At 38.3% G+C, this 17721-nt stretch overlaps 1 protein-coding gene across 3 annotated transcripts in view; it reads right to left on the bottom strand.

The window, feature by feature from the left end:
• LOC139948196 (epidermal growth factor-like protein 7) overlaps window positions 1–13330 on the bottom strand; it is a 98281-nt gene extending 84951 nt beyond the window's left edge. For all 3 annotated transcript variants that reach the window (XR_011787421.1, XR_011787420.1, XR_011787422.1), the window contains exons 1-6: window positions 13178–13330; window positions 11478–11732; window positions 10565–10708; window positions 8113–8300; window positions 7240–7372; window positions 6076–6135 (exon numbers count right to left, since the gene is read on the bottom strand). The gene's annotated coding sequence lies outside the window, so the exon portion shown is untranslated. The remainder of the gene's footprint in view (window positions 1–6075; window positions 6136–7239; window positions 7373–8112; window positions 8301–10564; window positions 10709–11477; window positions 11733–13177) is intronic.
• Window positions 13331–17721: the final 4391 nt, after the last annotated feature.

Raw genomic sequence — 17721 nt, forward strand, 5'->3', positions numbered from 1 at the left:
TGTCGTGAATTTTATTGCATACCATGTTGCATACCTTTGAATAAAATGTCTAATGATCTGGGGGGTTTCTTTCCAACAGTGAGATAAGCGGTAGTCATTGCAGCAGTAGTCTTTGTTGTGAGGCAAGCGAGGCGTGTGGTCATCCTTGGCCTGGTGCCAAGTTCCTGGGTATACACATGCTTTACAGAGGGAGCCTGCTGTAGCGCCACAGTACTCCCTTGATCGGTAACAAATTATCCACAACTATGACATCATCCTAATGGTATGCAACATGGTATGCAATAAAATTCACGACATTGCAAAACAAATCGCACTTGTGTGCGCACATATTCACGATTTGGTTCACGAAATTGCATACGTGTGCGCACATATTCACGATTTGGTTCACGAGATTGCATACGTGTGCGCACATATTCGCGAATTGTTTCACGATATTGTATACGTGTGCGCATATATTCGCGATTTGTTTCACGACATTGCATACGTGTGCGCACACGTTTGCGTTATGCGATGTCCCTTCGGGGCCACCATAGTATTCTTAGTTTTAAAACAAGATAAAAGGAGAAGTTCTCAATGAAATGGAGTAGGCCTATTACATGTCACAAGCAAATAGGGAAGTATAGACTCCCAGATGAAAAATTTTCAAATTATCTTCTAACAAAAATGACACAAGTACTGTATAAAGGAAGTGATAAATTTGCCCAGTTTTTGTAAGTGTGCTTAACATGTATTGGAAAACATCCAACATTCACAAAGGGATGTACATATTTAAAGATATCAAGTTTAATGAGTTTCTGCCAAAAGGTGTGTGACTGATAACATCCATTAGGCAGAAGTAAAAAACTTTAAAGGAAGGGTCGTATTGGCAACGACCCCAAAACAAAATTGTGTTTAACTTTTATTGTAGGCCTATCTGTCTTGATAATTTTGCCAAATAAGCTTTCTGTTGATAAAAACCAATCTATGACTTTACCTTTAATAAGGATACTTTGCCTTGGCTTATGAAACATGTTACTCCTCCAGGCCCAGCAAGATTTGTAAAACACAACACTAAATGCCCAGGTAAATGCCCAGGGGTCGATTTCACAAAGAGTTAGGACTAGTCCTAACTTAGGACTAGCCTAGGAGATATACAAATTGCATGGATAGTCCTAAGTTAGGACGAGTAACTGGTCCTAACTCGAGATAAGACTAGTCCTAACTCTTTGTGAAAGGCATCCCAGGTCAACAAAGAATTGACTAGGGTGGGATTCAAACCAACGACCTCCGGATTAGCATGCCAGGTTAAGGGGAAGGTACACATTTGGTAATTACTCAAAACAAATATTAACTTAAAACCGACTTGGTAACCAGCATTGGAGAGCTGTTGATAGTATAAAACATTGTGGGAAATGACTCCCTCTGAAGTAACATAGTTTTTGAGAAGAGGTAATTTCTCACTAAAATAAAAAAAGACTTCTAGCTAGAAGAAGTCTTTTATTCCTATCTGAAAGCACACAAATTTGTCCAACAAGGGTGTTTTTTCTTTCATAATTTTCTCGCAACTTTGATGACCAATTGAGCCCAAATTTTCACAGGCTTGTTATTTTATGGTTATGATGGGATACACCAAGTGAGAACACTGGTCTTTGACAATTACCAAACGTGTACAGTGCCTTTAAGGTTAGTTTTATGATACGGGATTGAAACAAGCAGTGGGTTCCAATTACCAAACCTGTACAAGCCATTTAAAGACAATGGACACTATTGGTAATTGTGAAAGACCAGTCTTCTCAATTGGTGTATCTCAACAGATGCATAAAATAAACCTGTGAAAATTTTAGCTCAATTGGCGACAAAGTTGAGAGATAATGACAGAAAAAACACCCTTGTCACACAATGTTGTGTGCTTTCAGATGATTGATTTTGAGACCTCAAATTCTAAATCTGAGGTCTCGAAATCAAATTTGTGGAAAAATACTTCGTTCTCGAAAACTACGTTACTTCAGAGGGAGCCGTTTCTCACAATGTTTTATACTATCAACAGCTCTCCATTACTCGTCACCAAGTAAGGTTTTATGCTAATAATTATTTTGAGTAATTACCAATAGTGTCCACTGCCTTTAAGAACACATGTATATTTGAGAACTCAGTATTTCTTTGCAATGATTTCATAGACAGATCTATCAGGCCACCCGGGATTTTGTTTATAACGGCTTCAATGATTTATTTTTATTTTTTTCCCAGTTTAACTTTTACAACTCTTGTTGATGTCATAGTGGAGGAATAGCACAAATGGATTACATCATCTTGGGCAAGTTGTCAAAATAAATTACAACAAATTTGTTTGACATTGAACAGAAGTCAAGTTTGGCGGCAACTTGGGGCTTTGATGTGAGCAGAAAGATCACGCTTTCAATATTTACAGACAGAAACAATTGCTGTCTGAGTTCTTGACAATGTCAGTGAGAAATAAACACTTGAAACCCACAACGAGGAACTCAGGACATTCACTCTGTGACTAAGTAGGATTTTAAACTTTGCATGATGGAAATACGATATGGAAAGGTTTGCGGTAACACCATGTAATGACTATCTCTTATAATGAGTTTGGGTGGTTCTGAAAAGAATCGTTGGTTTCAACTCGACGTTTTCGATCAGTATGCTCTGATCGGCTTCTGGAAAGCAGAAGACAACCAGAGCATACTGATCGAAACGTCAAGTTGAAACCAACGGTTCTTTTCAGAACCACCCCAACTCATTAGAGATAGTCATGGTGTTACCGCAAACCTTTCCACACTCATTGACTGTTTTTTAAATTTTTTTACAACAAGAAAGTTTTGGAATAAACAGAAAAAACATTATCAAGTGTGTGTTCATATAGGATCATTAGTTCAATCAAGCGAAACATTTTCTTTAGTTAAAGACAGTAGACAGACTATTGGTAATTGTCAAAGACCAGTCTTCTCACTTGCTGTATCTCAACATATGCATAAAATAACAAACCTGTGAAAATTTGAGCTAAATTGGTCGTTGAAGTTGTGAGATAATAATGAAAGAAAAAACACTCTCGTCACACGAAGTTGTGTGCTTTCAGATGCTTGATTTCAAAACCTCAAATTCTAAATCTGAGGTCTCAAAATCAAATTCATAGTAAATTACTTCTTTCTCGAACTACGTTACTTCAGAGGGAGCCATTTCTCAGAATGTTTTTTACTATCAACCTCTCCCAATTACTTGTTACCAAGTAAGGTTTTAAGCTAGTAATTACTTTGAGTAATCACCAATAGTGTCCACTGCCTTTAAGAGTTGTAAGAGGTACAAGTATTAGATGAGGTTTGCAGTTGCACCATGTGTAAATCTCTTTTCTGTGGATTTTGATATTCTCATTCTCAACACTCTTATAATATTAGAGCCAAACGAGAAGAGAGAAGACAATAAAAACATTTTAGTTTTAGATGTGGGAGGAAAACCCAAGAGAGTTATTCCAAGGAAAACCCTTGCAGTCAAGTAGGGACTGAAAACCCAAATCCACTTAGTGCCCCATGTGGGATTCGAACCGGGGTCCCAGAGGTGAAAGGCGAGACAAGACACCACTAAACCAACCTGACTGACAGTTTTTTAGTTGTTTTGGTTCTGAAAAGAACCGGTGGTTGACAACTCAACGTTTTCCAGTATGCTCGGATCATAAGCCTTCAGGAGAAGTTTTTGTATTTCCATGTAGTTAAAGGGAAGGTACACGTTTGGTAATTGTCAAAGACCAGTCTTCTCACTTGGTGTATCCAAACATAGGCATAAAATAACAAGCCTGTGAAAATTTTAGCTAAAATGGTCATCGAAGTTGCGAGAAAATTATGAGAGAAAAAACACCCTTGTTGGACGAATTTGTGTGCTTTCAGATAGGAGTAAAAGACTTCGAACTAGAAGTCTTTTATTATTTTAGTGAGAAATTACCTCTTTCTCAAAATCTATGCTACTTCAGAGGGAGCTGTTTCTCACAATGTTTTATACTATCAACAGCTCTCCAATGCTTGTTACCAAGTCAGTTCTTAAGTTAATATTTGTTTTGAGTAATTACCAAATGTGTACCTTCCCTTTAAGGAACAGAAAGTTCATGGTTTTATACAGATTGAGAGTCTGTAGCTGTTTTTTTAACTTTTTGTGTCAGTAAAAAGAATGTTTAGGCCTACTACAACATAATTCCTTTATTGCATAAATCCAACAAGCTTTTCATTCAATCAGTTTGAACTAGGTCTACTTGTGTCAATGTAATTCCTTGTAACTCGACTCACAATAAAATGTAGAATCAAAGAGAAATCAGTGGCCATTCAGTGTAGACCACAAAAAGAATTATAAATTTTCAAGTTTGTGCATGCAACGCATGAGTGGAATTCTAAACGCCTTTCTTCTGCCTTTTGTTGGGGGCAGTCGGTACAAATCAGGAGGGCTTTTCTTCTATTTAACAAAGCAAATTTTGGGGCTATTTATTGGTTTTTGTGGGATTTGAAAAGAGAAAATTTTGATTGATTATTGTGTAGACGAACACAGAGGCACCTTTGGTGCATAGTTGGACTTTGGGAACTTTTACCCACTGCCTCGAAACCCCCTTTTGTTGAGTTGTAGGTGATTATGAATGGAGATTTCAGAAAGGACTTGTTTTTATAATATTTGGTAGGTAGAAACCTCTTCCTCCATGGTAGGATTAACTAGATAAAAAACTACAATGACTGGAACGATAACATACACAGATTGTTTGTACTAACTACTTCTGCATGAGTTTGAAATGGGTAGGCCTATCCAAAATCTAACATTTCCTTCAAAATCTAACAAAATCTTTTCATTGTAGTTAAACTGTAATTTCAATGTCGAATAGCACAGTTACAAAAACAGCAGCACAGGTTAAAACTGGACAGCGAAGCTGCCATGGCGAGCTGCCGATCACCAGATAGAACCAATGACTGACAGAAAAACCAATCATTTGATCAACTGATGGTCACAGGGGTGGAGACATTGACAAGTATGAAGTTAAGACCATTTAAGGTTTTCATCTTTTCATATTATCTACATGTAAGCAGCAATATTTGATTGAAGTTTTAAATCTGTACGTCATTGCAATAAAGAGTGATGACCATTTAAAGGGACACATTGCCTTGGATCGGACGCCAGAAAATTCACACATGCATTGGTTCAATTCAGTGCACACACACACATTCATTGAACTAGTCGGTGGTACATGTATCATATGTATACACGTACAAGTACAAGAAATGTATTCAGAAGTTTAATTTCCAGAAGAACAGTTTGTTTCAATTCAGTACATCAGTGCAATGTACCAATGCGCCAATGACCGGTACTATTGATCAAAAACACCTCAGCTCAAGTCCGGTGCTCTTCTTATCGTTATGAGCACGAAACTCTAGCCAAGTATTTTTTTTTTCACTTTAATTTTGGACAGACCATTTTTTCAGAAACTCTCAACTGTGTTCAGTTTTCAATGAGCAGTTTCTTGAAGCTTTCAACATTATAAACTGCTTCAGACACACAAGTGGCTGCAGAGCTGCTCACTACATTTTTTTCCATACAAGAAAGTACCCCCTCTATTGTTGAAATCAGTCCAATCTTAGTTTAGTGCCATAACAGTCAAACCAAATGGCGCCCTCATGTAGTGTCCTTAGCTCTACTAACATTAATTACTGACGTGGCTAAAAGACAGAAATGTTTGATCCGGAGAGGGCTAGGTTGAAGCCTTAGTATACAAGACCTCAAAATAACCAACGGCACCGAAAGCAATTGCCGTTGTGCCCTGCAATTTTGCTCTAATACAAGCTGACATTTTCCCCAAATGCCCCTAGCCAGAGGAAAACTGATGTGCCCCTTTAAGAGAGAAGTTTAAGACCTGGCACATGTTCACTTAGAAGTTACAATGCTTGCTAACACGCCAAGAAAGAAATTGGAATTTTTTCATCAATAAGTAAATCATTCAAGTACAAGTTTATACAAAAATAAAAACCCTGAAAGATTGTTTCTAAGTAGTTTAGAAAATTTAAATCGCATTTAAAGTACGTCTTGAGGAAAGATAAGAAAGAGAACACTTACCTGATGGAAGAGTTGGTGTTGTGCCAAGTATCCAACTTTATCCTTCCCTTGGGTTAGTGCCTGTCAAAATAGAAATGCACAAGTACTTGGATGATAACTTAAAGGTAGGGTCATACGTTGGTAAAGTGTAAAATGTTTCCAAACGCTTACTTGTTATACAGATGATTTGGGGTTGAACAAAGAAGAATAGAGTGGGACTCGAACCAATGACCTCTGGATTAGCATGCCGGAGCTCTACCAACTGAGCTATCTAGCCCTATCTTGGAGGTCTCTCTATTTTGTCAATATCTTTGTTTGGGGGTGCCAGTCGGAAGCCATACAACCATTAACTTGTGTAGGCAGGGATCACACCCAAATGATAAATATGGTAGAGGTTGTAAGCATCTTACTTCTGAAGTGCACCAATTGAACAGAAATCAATAAAAAGAACATAAAATAATTCAAATCTCCAAATCACCTCAAGGCAAGTTTTGGAGGTCAAGTTTCAGTGGTGTCCGTTCGTGAATGCTGTGGCCAGAGATGTGGTTGGTACTCACTGTAGCTGTACCGTCCCTTGATGTATGGATTGTATGCTCTTTATGAAAATACCGCACACAGTTTTTTTTCTTCTGTTTTCTTTATAAACAAATTAACTGTATTTATCCACCCAACCACTCAACTCCAGGGACTCTTATTCCTCACTTTTATTGACTCTGGTCTTTAAAGGCAGTGGACACTATTGGTTATTACTCAAAATAATTATTAGCACAAAACCGTACTTGGTAATGTGTAATGGGGAGAGGTTGACAGTATAAAATATTGTGAGAAACGGCTCCCTCTGAAGTGACGTAGTTTTCGAGAAGAAGTAATTTTCCATGAATTTGATTTCGATACCTCAGATTTAGAATTTGAGGTCTCGAAATCAAGCATCTGAAAGCACACAACTGACAATGGTTTTTGTTTTTTCATAGTTATCTCAAAACTTTGACGACCAATAGAGCTCAAATTTTCACAGGTTTGTGGATTTATACATAATGTTGAGATACACCAAGGTGAGAAGACTGGTCTTCAGACTGGTGTCCAGTGTCTTTAAAAAAGAATTATGGCCCAGTGGACATTTTGAGCAACAAGCCCAGGGATCTTGTGGATTTCCCCCCAAAATCCAATCGCTGCTCAAACACGTACCTTTCCCTGGATGTACTTGGTGATAAAATTTGACAACGTCATCAGAGATTGTGACCATGACTCGTCTGTGTATTTGGCTCCAAGCTCAATAGGGACAGTCCGCTGACCTGCCACTTCATGAAGATACCTCAAACTTCAAGAACATACAAAAGAAAGTAACCTCAGTTTCAATTAATGTAGTATTTTTGGGACACTAGGTGGCGGCAGACTAACGAGGTGGATCCACTATCTAAACTTTTGAAATGTACCTGGCATATCTGCTACCACCTAGCATTCTAAAGATTACCAATGTTTTTAAAGAATCTTTTTTAGAAATAAAGTGTTGACAAGTGTTCTCATGATGGATCAAGAGAATGATGATGATGATGATGATGAAGTGTACTCATAAGATTTGTTTTCCTGTTAATGACAAGACTTTGATAAAATAATAATAGCAAAACTTTTGGAACAAGGCTCATTGAGAAACCAAAGTGCTATTTATTTTCCTGAAAGCAAGTGTTAAATTAAAATATGATTTTTGGGGTTGAACAAAGAATTGACTAGAGTGGGATTCGATCCAACGACCTCCGGATTAACGTGCCGGCGTTCTACCAACTGAGCTATCTAGCCCTATCTTGGCGGTGTCCCTATTTTGTCAATATCTTTGTTCAGGGGTGCCAGTCAGAAGCCATACAACCGTTAACTGCCGTGTAGCCAGGGATCACACCCAAATTACGATACAACCTGGGAATTTACCCCGTCAGTTTCCCTTGTGGTTTATATTGATAAATTAAAATATGCTCAAAAACAATATTCCTGATGTTGATAGTAACATGGATCAAGGAAAATAGCATTCGGAAATAGTACCTGTGGCCTTACTGTCTCAATCCTTACCTCCACTGTCTGGCACCCAACGCTGGCCAGTGGTCCATGGCTCCTTCGATGATAACAGGTGTCTTAGTCTCCATGAATTGAGATTGGAAGTGAAGTAGAGATGGACAGGTCACTCTGGGGATCTCATGCTGTTTTGAGATCACTGAGGCTTGGAGGAGACATGGAAGCTCCACTGGTGCTTCTTGTACCTAGAGAGAATAAAACCAACACTTCTTATGAGTAACCATTATATAAAGAAATTCTGCTTAAAGACAGTGGACACTATTGGTAATTGTCAAAGACCAGTCTTCTCACTTGGTGTATCTCAACATATGCATCACAACAACCAAGCTGTGAAAATTTGAGCTCAATTGGTCGTCAAAGTTGTGAGATAATAATGAAAGAAAAAACACCCCTGTCACACGAAGTTGTGTGCATTCGGATGCTTGATTTCGTGACCTCAAATTCTAAATCTAAGGTCTCGAAATCAAATTCGTGGAAAATTACTTTTTCTCGCAAAAACTACATCATTTCAGAGGGAGCCAATTCTCACACCATTTTATACTATCAACCTCTCCCCATTACTCGTTACCAAGTAAGGTTTTATGCTAATAATTATTTTGACTAATTACCAAAAGTGTCCACTGCCTTTAAATAAAGAGTACAGTGTACATACCGAAGTCCTGAATCTCATTTCTGCTTAGTTGTGTTTCTTTGTTCTACTTGCCTAATACAATCAATGTTCCTGTTATAAAGCAGCCTTGCTCTTAAGGCAGTTGTATTATTTACTCCGAAAAAGCACTGTTTGTAAACCCACCCGTATACACTGTGCGTAATGTGTGTCGCGGCCGAGTGGTTAAGAGCATCGAATTCAAGTTCTGGTGCTACATGTAAGTCACCGGAGTGTGGGTTCGAATCCCGGTCGTGACACTTGTGTCCTTGAGCAAGATACTTTACTATAATTGCTTCTCTTCACCCAGGGGTATAAATGGGTACCTGCGATGGTAGAGGTTGATATTGTGAATGAAAAGCTTTCGGAGCGCCACGGCAGCTCGGGGCTGTATACTCCCTAATGGGAGCTGAGAAAGATTAAAGGGATGTTTATTGGCCCAATGACCAGGGGACTAATGTAAAGCGCATTGATACAGTTTATTGTGAAATGCGCTACATAAGAACTTGTTATTATTATAATCACCCACCCAGATACACTGTCAGAGTGAATAATGCGACTGCTTTGAGCAAGGCTAGTTTATAAAGAAATTATTTGCTGTATTTGCAAATGTCATTAAGAAGTGCACCACACCAGTTTGGCGTGTTGTGGACGAGTGGTTGTAAGAGCACAGGGCCCAATATCATGGCTCTGCTTACCGCCGAATTCTGCGCTTACGATCGCAATTCCCCGCTTACGTGCAAGCGCCGAATTTCTGCGCTAGCCTTGTAAGCGTAGAATGCCTAGTAATGTGAAGTACGCACGCGCAGAAGCCAAAATTCGCCGCTAACTCATGAAAAATACGCTTGCCGTAAGCACAGAATTCCCTGCTTCCGTAAGCGCCGATTCTGTGCTTGCGGTAAGCAAAGCCATGAAATTGGGCCCTGGTCTCATGCACTAATCAACAGAGTGTGGGTCCGAGCCTCATTCAGAGCACTTCATCCTTGTTGGGCAAGGGTGTTTTTTCTTTCATTATTTTCTCAAATTTTGTACAGGTTTGTTATTTTATGCATGTTGAGATACACCAAGTGAGAAGACTGGTCTTTGACAATTACCAATAGATTTGTGTCTCAATAGTGTCCAGTGTCTTTAAGAACATGTCCCATATCCCTAGACAAAAGGGAGCTTTTGTTTCAGGACACTGCAGATTCATCCCAAAAATTTTGTAGAAAGTGAGGGACTACAGCCCTCAAAGCCGACCCATGCACAAATGACACCAAATGTCGACATTACCGTCACAGAAGCATCTGTTGTCAAAAACGGAAACTCTCTATCGCTTGGATTGAGAATAGTAAATTAACTCTTCTCAATCTAACTAATTATAATTCATCTCAAGGATATTTTACTCAGGGGAAATTCTTTTTAAAGGGAAGGTACACGTTTGGTAGTTACTCAAAACAAAAATTAACTTAAAAACTGACTTGGTAACGGGCATTTGAGAGCTGTTGATAGTATAAAACATTGTGGGAAACAACCCCCTCTGAGGTAATGTAGTTTTTGAGAAAGTGGTAATTTCGCACTAAAATAATAAAAGACTTCTAGCTAGAAGTATTTTATTCCTATCTGAAAGCACACAAATTCGTCCAACAAGGGTGTTTTTTCTTTCATAATTTTCTCGCAACTTTGTTGACCGATTGAGCCCAAATTTTCACAGGCTTGTTATTTTATGCTTATGATGGGATACACCAAGTGAGAACACTGGTCTTTGACACGTCCCAAACGTGTACCTTCCCTTTAATTGGAAGATAAATGAAAGTTACTTACAAGACATTTAAGATGAACCTCTTGATGATCAGTGGATGAAGTTGCTTTGAAGGATTTCTGTAAGGCTCTTGCTAAGCGGCTCAAGATGTTGTCAAGGATGGGAGCTCCCATGAGTAATCCCATGTCACATGCCTCCAGAGCTCTCTAGACCAAAAAGTAGATATATTCAATTCATGAGGTTAAGTTAGTAATAAATAATACGTATGCAGTACTGAGTATAGGTTGAGTGAATTGGAATTTGCAAAATAATTTTGTTTTCTTTTTTAATTTCCTTCCTCCAATGCTTTGTTCAGTTATAAAAGGCTTTTGATTGTCTTTGAAACTTTCTTTCTGAAAGGAACATTACAGAATTGGTTTTGCTAACAAAACAGTTGCTGGCAGTGTAAGCGCTTTATGTAATCCATCGTAAACATAAACTGACAAACCTGTAGAAGTTTGAGATCGATCGGCCATCTGGGTCTCAAGAGAATAATGAAAAAAAAACAGTTACAAATTTTGCATTGCATCGATGCCAAAACAAAAAAGATATTAAATCCACACGCGAAATTAGATTATTTATGTCTCATCAAAATGACATTTCAGACACAAATATTTCAAGGGATGTTTTCTCTTATCATCATTATTAGACCGTGTAAGTTGTATGTAAGTCTGTGATCTTCACGATTTATGTTTCTTACCAATTCTGTAACGTTCCTTTAAAAGAAATATTAATGCTAGCTGCAGCAAAACTAAGTTCTGTAAAATAAAGAACCAGAAAGGTTTTGATTTTTGCTTGTTTTAGGCTTGCCTTTTGTTACTCCTAGAACTATGAGGTTGGTGCTGCTCTCTTCTCATTGAGATCATAGCGGAACGTCATAACAAACCTCATTGTTCTAGGAGTACATGTAGCAGTATGAGATCTACTGTGTTTTACCTCTACTAATTGTGCCTGCAGTCCATCCCTGTCTTCATCCTGTTCACAACAAATGCTCATAACTTTGAGAAGAGATGCGTATGAATACACATGTCTCCAGGCTATGTTGACATCCTTCCAGTGACCCGTGTTGAGCTTCTCCCAGCTGAAGTTCAGAAGATCCTCTGATTTAGCAGAGCTTTGTTGAAGATCACTTTGGAAGACGTCTTCTGCACAGTCTTGGAGTAGAGAGTGGAAATCATGACCAACTGTCTCCTGTTTATTAGGTTAAAGGAAATAAATTCAACTTACAATGTAATGTAAGTAGGATTTGAAACGTTGCATGGTGGAAATATGATATGGAAAGGTTTGCTGTAACACAATGGCATGACTATCTCTACTATATGAGTTGGGGTGGTTCTAAAAGTACTTTTCGATCAGTACGCTCCAAGTCTGATCGTCTTCTGGAGAACGCTCAGGAGACGATTACAATAGTTAGAACATACTGATCGAAACGTCCCGTAGAAACCATTGGTTCTTTTCAAAACCACCCCAACTCATTTAGAGATAGTCATTATGGTGTTGCCGCAAAATTCAACTTAGTAGCCTAAGTAACACTAACAATAATGATAATTTATTCTTATATAGCGTTTCACAATGAAAAATCTCAAAACGATGTACACTGGAGACAGTTTAAATATATTATTATAAACATTAAAGGAACACGTTGCCTTGGATCGGACGAGTTGGTCTATTAAAAGCGTTTGAAACCCTTTGTTATGAAATGCATTGGTTAGAAAGATGTTTAAAAGTAGAATATAATGATCCACACAAGTATCACTCAAAATTGCATGGTTTTCATTTTACGTCGCAAACCGTGTTTGTCAATGAGGTAAAATGAAAACCATGCAATTTCGAGGCATATTTGTGTAGATCATTGTATTCTACTTTTAAAACATTTTTCTAACCATATCGATGTTATAACAAGCGGTAACAGGACGCTTTTCAAAGACCAACTCGACCGACCCAAGGCAACGTGTTCCTAAATAAAAGCTAAAGAGAGATAAAGCAAAAATACAGCAAGAATCCAGACACAATTTGCACAGGAAAAATCAACACAAATTCAGAATGTAATATAATAAAAACCACAAGGGAAACTTGTGGAGGTCCTTGGTTCGAATCCCACACCAGTCAATTCTTTGTTCTTTGTTATTTTGACAATAAAGTACTAACTAAGTTAGGCCCAACCATATCTAGCCCACCTTGTTGAGCTGTAATGGCTCCGCTTTTAACATCGGGGATCGGTCTCATCACTGTCACGGGATGAGACCGATGTTAAAAGCGGAGCCATTAATTAACAGCTCAACAAGGTGGGCTAAACCGGATCCAATACATGTACATGTATGGCCCCACTTGTGTGGCCAAAGGTAGAAGGATAGCCGGATAACTTTCCGTATGGCGCCACCACTTTTTCACTCATTTTTACAAAAAGGGATTTATCAATCAGGTAAATTAGATACTATATTGTTTTATTTCGAATGAAAAAGTGGTGGCGCCATACGGAAACTTTTCCATAACATGTTTTCCAATAATATAATAATTAATAATTGAATTGAAGAAGAAGAGTAAGTAATTGAATTTTGACATTTGAAAATGAGTAAATACAAACAAAGTCGCTATATAAATAATTATTAATGATGTCAATGAATTCGAACGTCTACCTTCAAAGTGTCTTCCAAATGTAGTTCATGTATGTTTTTTGGGAGCAATGTTCTTACATGTGGTAATCTCTCCATTGCATCGTTTGTGGTTAAACAGTACAAAACGTGTTGTTACCGTTTATTTTAAGACGACATTATTTTGTACCCCTGACTGCGCGCCGACATGTTTAACTCAAGTGCCAGCAAGAGAGGGCGCACTTTAAGAATAACTATTAGAATTAGAAGAGAACAGCCTTTCTATTTTCTTCGCACTTTAAGAATATCCATAGAATTAAAAGAGAACAACCTTTCTATTTCTATGAGAAAGTACTTTCTGCCAACAAAATAAAGTTAATTATTTAGAAAAGATTGTGTGCAATGTATTTTGCCAACCTACATAGTGAGATAAATCAACCTCGGTAGCTCGGTCAATAGTCTTGTGGCCTGACCCATGTCTGAATAATAACAGCACAAGGTCACATAATTATTTCACAAATACCGTTTTCCTGGTATTATTGTTTCCATCAAAAGAAATAATGCTCAAGCACTTGTAACAGACATGGAGACTAGGTCAGATTCTTTAGGTACTTCGTACATTGTTTATATTTTACAATTGTTGAAATTCTTAACTAAATTTCTAATTGTGTTTCACCGTTTGGGTTTATGGGTTTATGATTATAGAATCCAGGGCAGGGGATCACCACATGTACACAACGCAATTTATTTTATAATTACTGCTTGGGGTCAGGCCTGTGATTTGGTGAGTTGGATTTGATAAACAGAATCAGCACGCCATTCATTACGTATCACAAACTTACTTTAAGGGCAGTGGACACTATTGCTAATTACTCAAAAAATTATTAGCATAAAACCTTACTTGGTAACGAGTAATGGGGAGAGGTTGGTAGTATAAAACATTGTGAGAAACGGCTCCCTCAGAAGTGGAGTAGTTTTCGAGAAAGGAGTAGTTTTCCACGAGTTTGATTTCGAGACCTCAGATTTAGAATTTGAGGTCTCGAAATCAAGCATCTGGAACGCACACAACTTCGTTAGACAAGAGGGTGTTTTTTCTTTCATTATTATCTCGCAACTTTGACGACCGATTGAGCTCAAATTTTCACAGGTTTGTTGCATAATGTTGAGATACAGCAAGTGGGAAGACTGGTCTTTGATAATAACCAATAGTGTCCTGGTCTTCAAGTATAAAGGCTCGTTTGTAAAGACCCCTATTGCTCTTTCACATCAAATTATTGCATTGATGACCGGTAACCCTTTCCTAATTTGTTTCAGTGCAAGTTGATCTTTATTCAGAGTTTCTTTTTAACGGGGTTCTGTTTTTGGCTAGAAAAACTCATCACAGGTGCAAGTCTTTCAGTCGAGCACGGCCAGCCAGCCTGGCCATGCCGACCCTGAGCTGCCCAAACCCTGCACGACAGCCCGTGGTGATGTACGGTACGGGGGACCAGTGCCTTAACTCACTAACCAGATGGTCCAGAAGGGCCAGTGACTGCAGTTGTGGGGGGTTTTCTGCAAAAAAGTACAACTATATGGTTCGAATGATTCTTTATTTGTTTAACCAGATGGTCCAGAAGGGCCAGTGACTGCAGTTGTGGGGGTTTTTCTGCAAAAAAGTACAACTATATGGTTCGAATGATTCTTTATTTGTTTATCAAATCTTGACAGCTTGCGACCTCATTGTTTTTCATTTGGATAAAATAATTGTTTTGGTGGTGATAGTTCAAGATTGTGGTTTCAGGAGTACAAAGTGGAATGAGTAATCATATTATTTAATCAAATGAAGAGCAGTCCAGTTGTTTACAAAAACTCATTCATACTAGCACTTTTAAGCAGTGTCCCTTGCTACGTGTTCACACACGAACAACTTAAGTTAAGCGTTCATCTTTTAAAAGACTGCTAGCTATAGAAGTCTTTTATTAATTCAGTGAGAAATTACTCAAAAACTATGTTACTTCAGAGGGAGTCATTTCCCACAATGTTTTATACTATCAACAGCTCTCCAATGTCTGTTACCAAGTCAGTTTTTTAGTTAATATTTTGTTTTGTGAGTAGTTACCAAACGTGTACCTTCCCTTTGAAGCCGTTGGTTAAAGTTTTAAAATGTCATTTAGCCATCACTAAAAGCATACGTCCATTGCATGCTACGTGTTCATATTTTCACCAAATCGACCCATCAAAGCCGTTCGATTATCGGGCGATAACCCTTTCGTCTATAGGGTCCCAACCAACCTCTAGCTGTGGGTGAAGTCAACTTCCCTCTGTCAATGACCTACCCGACCTGATGATTGTAGGGTAGACAACCAGGGGGGCGTGTCCTCTTACAAAAGTAGCCACACTCAAATATCTTCCAGTTAAAAATTAATTGATTGAATTTTGCACACAGTTTGAGTGTTTTTGAACCGACGTGAAAAATAACTGGATAATGGTTACGAGTTGTTACAAAAGTTAAGAGGAAGTTTAGAGGGGGATTGCATAGGTGTATACGGGGGAGACCACATTGCCACCTTCTGTGTGTAAGACAAAAACACTTATGGGAATTCTCGACTGGGATCAGGATCGGGCAGTGACTTGTCTTGAGACAAAATGAGTCCCAACACCAGTCATCCGACGAACCTTATTAAGCCCGTGGATTATTTTTACCCTTCGATGACAAAGGCCACCATCCCTTGCCTTCTTTTTTTTTTAGGCGGGGGGGGGGGGGGGCGCGGGTGGCCAGGGGCTTTTTCTTTTTCTGTCCACCAAGTTCCAATAATTGTGTGTCTGTCATCAATCAGGCGGTCCCTTTGAAAAATCAACTTAGAAAAAAGGGGGTTTGTATACGAAATATTGCGGGCAGACCTCTACCAGACCTTGATGGATTTAATTTAAAGATGGTTTTAAATTTTTTCTAGCATTTTATTTCAAAGTTCATGCATGATCATCTCCCTTCGCTTCCATGTAATAAGTATCGGACACGAAGATTACGAACACCAGGAATTGGGCAGGAAAATCCTCCCAAATGACTATAAAAATCTATCAACATAGGATACGAGATGGTGCGATCAAGGGTAGGTCTCTTATAACCCACATGACGTGGAACTTCACTTGGCCTTGGGGAATATTTTCTATAAGTAATAAAATAAGGTATTAATGTTTGGACAAATTGCACGGAGTCACTGAAGTTATACACAGCTTAAAGACACTGGACACTATTGGTGATTGTCAAAGACCAGTCTTCTCACTTTGTGTATCTCAACATATGCATAAAAACAGTGAAAATTTGAGCTCAATTGGTGGTCGAAGTTGCGAGAGAATAAAGAACGAAAAAACACCCTTGTCACACAAAGTTTGAAGTTTTCAGATGCTTGATTTCGAGACCTCAAAATCTAATTCTGCGGTCTCGAAAGTAAATTCGCGAAAAAATTACTTCTTTCTCTAAAACTACGTCACTTCAGAGAGAGCCGTTTCTAACAATATTTTTTACTACCAACCTCTCCCCATTACTCGTTACCAAGTTAGGTTTTATGCTTATAATTATCACTGCCTTTACTAGTAAGAAACAGAAAATACAAAAAGCAAATTCGTCAGGAGATGTGGAAAAATCCATTAACCTTCTTTACTATCACGATCTTTATAAAGGAACACGTTGCCTTGGGTCGGTCGAGTTGGTCTTTGAAAAGCGTTTTGTAACCGTTTTTTATAAAATCGATATGGTTAGAAAGATGTTGTAAATGTAGAACACAATGATCTACACAAATATCCCTCGAAATTGCGTGGTTTTCGTTTTACCTCGTCGACAAACACGGTCGGCCGTGTTAGTTCGCGAAATAAAAACCGTGCAATTTTGAGTGATACTTGTGTCGATTATTTTATTCTACTTTGAAAACATCTTTCAACCATATGCATTTTATAACAAACGGTTTCAAACTCTTTTCATAGACCAACTCGTCCGATCCAAGGCAACGTGGCAGGCAGTGACAGACTTGTTATAATTCTATCAAATATTGCATGTAGTAATGTTGATGCTATGACTGCAAGATAAACAAATTCCCCCAAAATCCTTTTTATAAATAATTGCCATCGACCTTCTCTATGTGTTTTTATAGACCTATTATAATCGAATCAAACAATGCAACATTAATTTTATTCTTCAACGAGAGTGTTATGACTGCTTGACAAGAAATGGACAAATAATTACCAATAACCTTTTCTAGGTCTGCGGGTAAACCTCGCAGGTCACCAGGCCTGTTATAATATCAAAAATTGCAATATCCATTTGTTATATTCCAGCCCCATACGAGAATGTTACGACCTCTAGACAAGAAGAAAAAACTCCTTTTTACAAAAACGAACAAACCATTCAAGACAATGGACACTATTAGTAATTGTCAAAGACAAGTCTTCACAGTTGGTGTATCTCAACATATGCATGTTCCAGCGTCCGTTTTTTTAAGGTTTAGGGCGACTTGCACACTTCTTGATGGAAAAAAGCTCAAGTAGACGAGGTTGCTCAGAAACGATTTCAACAACCTCTAATGGGAGTTTTGTGCACAGAGCTGTCGGAGAAA

The sequence above is a fragment of the Asterias amurensis genome, chromosome 15 (genome assembly GCF_032118995.1).
Source record: "Asterias amurensis chromosome 15, ASM3211899v1".
In the NCBI taxonomy this organism is placed as follows: domain Eukaryota; kingdom Metazoa; phylum Echinodermata; class Asteroidea; order Forcipulatida; family Asteriidae; genus Asterias; species Asterias amurensis.